Raw genomic sequence first — 4,990 nt, forward strand, 5'->3', positions numbered from 1 at the left:
TATTTATTCCATACAGTGACTATTTCATGATTGTCATGGCGTCTTTTAAATTTAGCTAAAAGTAGCCTAACTTTAACTTTTAAAGTTTAAAAGTAAATTTGAGTACATTTTTAACTAAAGCACTAATGCCAGGGATAATAAGGCAACCATTCAGGCACAGACAGCAAGAAAAAAATACTAAGCATAATTACAGAATATATTTATTGACAGATATTTTTCATTTTTGACAAGTTTTTTTTAAAACAGTGACGGAAAAATCTGAAGGCCATCAGTCAATTTGACAGATTATACACCTAACCATTTGGTACAGATGTGCAGATATTTTTAACTTTTGGCACAGAGAAGACCGCAGAGAAAACTAAAATAAATTAAGCTTAAACACACTCAGCGATAGTGTTTGCGGGATCAGGAAACTCCCTCGTTCAGAGACTCTCTTCACTTTGGGAAATGTTCCCGGACTTTAAAACTTGGAAGAAAGTTGATCAAAATGATGACATAAAACATATCACATGTTTCCTTCTGTTAGGAAACGGGCCAGATTGGCCCCTGCTGGGGTCCGCCCCCTCAGCTGATTCACCTCTGAGAAAAACCTCTTGATGAAACCTGTCAACTCTGTTTTAGTGCGAGATAACTTTGACTGCAGCATCTGTTCTCACTTAACAGCCTTTTCTTTTGTTTCTCATCATTCCTCCTCAAGTCCAAGTCCTCTCCTGACCTCTCTGTCTTCCCCGTCTCCCATTATCTCCGGCACATTTTCTCTCAAAGTTTCTAAGCTGCACCTGCCACTCAAACATGCTCCTTTCTTCTCCTGTTTCTCACCTCTTAGATGTTTATGTCTTTAAATTGTATCTCCCTAGTTTTTTGGGGGGGCGGGGGATTGCCTTTCAACAACTCACAACTTATATCCAACTTTCTTCTCTTGTTTGCCTTATTTCCACTATCCTGTCTCATAAACTCATCATCTCTGTACCTTCGTTTCAATTCTTTTTGGTCGTTTTCCAGTGTTCTCATTTTTCTTTCTTTTTTATTATTTCCAAAATTCTGTTTTAAATCGCCTTTGTCATTTTTTTATCATCTTTTCAAAAATATTCACAGAAATTTTCAATCATTTCTCATGTTATGTCCTTCAGAGTTTTCTATTCTTCACAGCTATTCATCACCTTTAACACTTCCTGCCCCTGCTGGCTGTAATCTATTGGAACTAACCTGTGATGTTTCAAAGATTGTTTATTGTAATATCAGCAATTTTGGAAAATAATTTTAAAAAAAACTGATCTGAAGTATTTCCTCTTTACTGTCTTTTTGGGTTTGTTTGTGAAATGTTTTTAAAGTTATCAAATCAAAAGAGTGTAGCGTAATCTTTCAACTTTGATTTTTACAAAAAGCAAGAAACCACAATGGCATAATAGTGCCATTAAAAAAAGAGGAGTAAGTTTCCACCACAAAACTCAGAAATTTTGAGATTAATCAGATATAATAAATCTCAGAAATGTACAAGTTTTTTCTACAAAATTTATGAGATTAATCTAAACATTTCTGAATCCTTTCTTATAAATTATTGACTTCTGGAGCTCAGATATGTCCTTAATTTTTCTAGAAAATTTCAGAATAATCTCATAAGTTTTGTCCTTTATTCTCCATTACGTCGTCATTAGTTTCAGGTGCAAAAGCTTAATTTTACTGTGAATTTCCAGAAATTGAAACTGGGTTAAAATCATACATAAAGCTTTAAATATGCACCCCATACATATTTGTTGCTTCAGAAGCTGTTGCCATGAACAAGCTTCTAGCATTAGTTTGGTTGGATAATTGACTACTCTTTTCGGGAGATTTAGTGACTTTTTTAAAGCATTGTTCAAATTTGAGTTTGAACTTAGAGCTTTGAGGAGGCCGTTCTAGAAACCTAACATCAGCTTGTTTCATCCTTTTTAAAACAATTGGTAATGAGTTATTCATTTAATTTTTGTCAGTATCTATTCTGCAGCTGTAGATATGTGAAAAAGTAAAAGAATTTGGAGGCAGTTCATATTTATTAATATCACTTTCTGCCATGCAATAAATGCCCCACAGCATGATGGTGCCACCACCGGGTGGCGCGGTGTTGTTGGTACAGATCTTCTCATTTCAGCCCAGTGTCTCAATCTTAGCTATGTGTAACCATGAAACTTTTCTGTAAAGGGTCTTTTAATTCAATATGTTGCTTATTTTATCTGTATGTGGCTTTCAGTTAAAATGTGATTCATTGTACTTAATTAATGCAATTAACTCGATCAGAAATTTTAATCGAGACCCACCAATGTTTGTTTTATGTCCTGTAATTTTTACTGTGTGAACAAGCCTGAACTTCCCAGAGCAAATTAGCTGCAATATTTGTGCCTATGTTCCTGTTTTGTTTTGTTTTTTTCTAAGAAAATTTGTGTTTTTCCCACAAACACAGAATGACAGTGGAGAGTGAGAACATTTATTGTAGTTTAGAGAATATTGACATATTTCTAGAAATATGTCGACACTCTAGCTGAATCCAGAGAAAATAACCGTTGTATATTGTGAGAAATTAATCTCTAACAGCAGCACCCAAGCACTCTTTAGAGGGTAGAAAGAGATCAGCAGCTTTGCTTAGCTTCATCTCCATCGTCTGAACTTTCTTGTCGCTTTTAAATTATCTTTATAGCAGATCCCCTATATAAAAAGACCTTTTTATTTAAGACTTTGCTCAAAAACATGTAATTGTTTATATATCACTCGTAAAACAAACAGAAAAACCTTGAAACAGCCCCCAGTTTATCAGTAAATCCACTCAGACGGGCCCATATTGTTTTCCATTATTCTCTTCCAAGCACCTATAATTACATCCTGAGATAGTTTGACATCCTTATCCAAGTATTTCAGTCATCTAATAAGATAAGTGGTGACAAAAATGATGGTTGATGGATTTTTTATGGGCTGGGCTTAAAATATGCTCAGCTGAATGTATAAATATCACTCCACGTTTTGTGATTTACAGATGGAAAATTAATATAAAAAAGTAGCTCAAGTCTAAGGACAACTTTTAAGACGACTATGATGGACTGTGTTTTGCAGTACATTTGCATTTTCTACATATTGAGAAATCTCTAGTAGTTCTTTTATGCCATTTTTGGTTTTTAAACCCAAAAGAACTGATTTTCAAATCTAATTAATGATTTGCTGTATACTATTCATTTTCTTCTAGTTCTATAGTTTCATCTTGCGCGACCATATTCCCCTCTTGCTCATTTTCCAACCTCATTCTGTCAGTGGCCCCGCCTGCCAGGCCTGGCCCCGCATATACATCAAAACCGCACTATAAAGACGTTGTGCAGTCAGCATGGAAGAGCTACTGGCAGAACTATAATGGGGACAGCAATTTATGGTTCACATCCAGTATTCTATTGTGTGGCCCATGTGTGGGTATGCATTTGAAGAATGTGTTGCAAGATCTAATAGGTTTTCCCCAGTTTAAACCGAGGATGGAAAAGAGAAATGGAAAGATTTAGCAACTGAGCATGATTGAAAAATTAAAAAGAAGTGGTCCAACACAAGAAACTTCCACTTTAATTAATACATAACTTTTAGACCTGTTGCCGTGTCATAGCAGCTGCATAAAAAGGCATGTTCGTCCACCTACAGCAATTTGCTAAAATAGTAAAAGTTCAGGAGCTGTTTTTTTAACCCCTCTTGTATTTTTACATGTGGCATTTTTTTAAAAATAAAACCTACTCACATAAAGAGCCCAGCCCAGATTTATAGATCTTAGTTGGTTTATAGATCTAAGTTTCTTATTTGTTTTGGTTGTCTGGTTCTCTTTTAGCTCTTTGTTCAGGTGGATTCCTGTTTTGATACGACTCTTTCTGAGTACCATTGTTCCTGTTGAACAGTGTCCTGATATACCCTACACCTAAAAACACAGACCTAAATACGCAACAATTGAACTTTTAATTAAGACTCAGTTACTATTAGGTAACATGTAAAGGGAAACATGCTGGAGCAGCTGTATTTGTCTTGATCCCAGTGCTTGACTAGTATCCATTTAATATAGCGTGACATTTCATTTTGGAAACCTTAAGACTGCAGGGGACCAAAAATGCCTTTTGAAAAAGTGCAGAGGACATGTCCTCCTACCCTCCAAAGTCTGTGTATTTTCTGCTTGGTGTTTGAGCAGTTTTCTGCTTTGTGAGTTTCTTTTCATGTCTCCCTAATGCACGTTCAGGCTGAAAAGACGTACAACGCCTCAAGTTGGACGCTTGTACACCGAGCAAAGTGTAGAAAGACACTTATTGCTACCCTAACCCATATTCTTTAACTGAAGGTCCAACTGAAGGACAATGGACGTTCAGGTTTGTGATACATTGTCGTATAGACCTAAGACAATGGACCGATAGCATCTACAGAAATGGTGCGGTACCGCTCAGTGGAAATGAGGCACTCTGTCCCTCTCAGCTGTTTCTACTGTGTTGATGGATCTCACCTGTTTCTTATCCCAGTTTTGACTGGGTTCTGTCAGTCAATGCTTCAGGTTACTGGTTTTCAACCCTTGTTTTCTAACACAAGTTTCAATTTCAATTCTACTTTGGACTTTTAATAAGTATCGTTAATTATTAAATTATCTTAGTTTTAATTCTACTGGCCTATTGACTTCTTGCCTCCCCGTATTCAACACACCAAAGCCAACAACTAAGTGAGAAAGGAATAAAATAAGATGAATACTAAACACTCTCTGTCAGTTCGTCTCTTACTTTCTCCAGACTTCACTTCATTGTGTGTGTCCTGTATGTTCTGGTAAATTTTGTTTATTGTCTGTACGGCGCAGCATGCCCTGCTGCAAACGTAATTTCAAGGACAATAAAACCTCAAACTAGATTTGGTGCAAGAGCCAGCAGGAGAGTAAGGTGCCTGAAGGTGAAATGTGGAATAATGGAAACAGTTGAACGGTAAGAGAAGGATGAAGTAATGAAAAGGAACAAAGGGGGGA

The sequence above is a fragment of the Xiphophorus couchianus genome, chromosome 23 (genome assembly GCF_001444195.1).
Source record: "Xiphophorus couchianus chromosome 23, X_couchianus-1.0, whole genome shotgun sequence".
NCBI classification, from domain to species: domain Eukaryota; kingdom Metazoa; phylum Chordata; class Actinopteri; order Cyprinodontiformes; family Poeciliidae; genus Xiphophorus; species Xiphophorus couchianus.